We start from the raw sequence: 1,636 nt of genomic DNA on the forward strand, positions 1-1,636 counted from the left end.
AAGCATTTCACGTTGTCATACGCAACAAGCGCGCAACGTAAACATGCTTTGTGTCTCGCCTTATACTCGGCTTGGTGAAAGGGAGACGGAACATAATATGTCTGCACTCTTTCACGAGCGCACACGGACGACGGCGGTTTCGCTTGTGTGCGTTCCCCTACCATTTCGGTGCTGGCCGGCTGCTTGATCTTTCTCGACGCTTGGAATCGTGCACATAGCACGGAATAGAACCATGTCCACAGCACATAGCACGGAATAAAACCATGTCTACGCGTGGACATAGCCATACGTATCGACAAGTCGCTCGTGGACATCGCTACGTAGTTGCCAATGTGCACCACCCATGGACATGCGCTAGCTTACGGGCCGGAATAATGGTACCCAAAAACTCTTATGGGCCTGGCCGCTCTCAGGCTTCTCTCTGGTAGGACAATTATAAATCAACCCATAGGGAGAAAGTCGCAAAAAAAACTCGTGACGTCACAGTTGCTTCTGATTGGACAGAAAAAAAAGCTGTCCAGCGACGTCACAAGTTTGCGACTCTCACCTCGAGGGGCTCGAGGGAACAGTGTTCTAGTTTTCACCGAAACCCTCAATTCGGTTCCGCTCCGATTGATATAGTTCAAATTTAATGTTCTGTTTTTATTGGAAGTAGAGTAAAAATAAGAAAAAGTGATATTTCAATAGAATCAACTTAAAACTCACTTGTATGAATATAAACAGACATAACCTGAAAAGAATATATACAGTCACAGTAAGAAAAGAAGAGATTTCCTCAAAAATAAAGTGTTTTAGCCAAGACTCAAACCACTAATGGTTCAAATCCCCGCTAAATAAGAAGTTTTAGCCAAGATTCAAACCACTAGTGGTTCGAGTCTTGGCTAAAACTTCTTATTTAGCGGTGATTCGAACCATTAGTGGTTTGAGTCTTGGCTAAACCACTTTAATTATCGAAGGGAGAGACTCAAACTTCAAGTGATTTGATTATCTACTAGATACCTTAGAACATATATACTGGAAGGGGTATAGCCTATCTGACATACGTAACAAAAGTGTCCGCAACATCTATCTATTCTTGTTCTGCACGAAATCTGTCAATGAGTTTGCGTGAGAGGATAACCAACTAAAAGGTATATATATGCATGTTAAAGTATATATGTGAAGGTATATATATATGTTCTAATTTGTCATACATACAACATAATCGACGCATGCGTATTGAGGTACTATGTACAGACAAGGATAGATAGATGTTGCGGACAACGGCAAGTTAGCTATGCCTCTTTTAGTATATATGTTCTAAGCAATAATAAGTAATATTTTCTAAAAAAAAAAAAAACATAAGTTCGAGAGATAAATGTATTTACTTCTACAAACGGAAGAAAGTCATTCACCCTCTGAAAGCCTCCTTGCTTTTTTTTTCTTCTTTCAAGAGGTAAGATTTTTTTGAGTTTTTATATAAAGAATTAAATATGTATGTCTTATAGAGACATAACGCAACACATCAGCAGTTTTTATTTATTATAAATTGCAACTTTTTAAAATATATATATACTCTGCAAAATTTATTACAGTTATGAAATAAAACAAAGCAATTTGCTGTATGTTTGACAGAATATATATATATATATATATA

Source organism: Pseudomyrmex gracilis, unplaced genomic scaffold, assembly GCF_002006095.1.
Source record: "Pseudomyrmex gracilis isolate BER0280 unplaced genomic scaffold, ASM200609v1 scaffold_85, whole genome shotgun sequence".
Lineage (NCBI taxonomy): Eukaryota > Metazoa > Arthropoda > Insecta > Hymenoptera > Formicidae > Pseudomyrmex > Pseudomyrmex gracilis.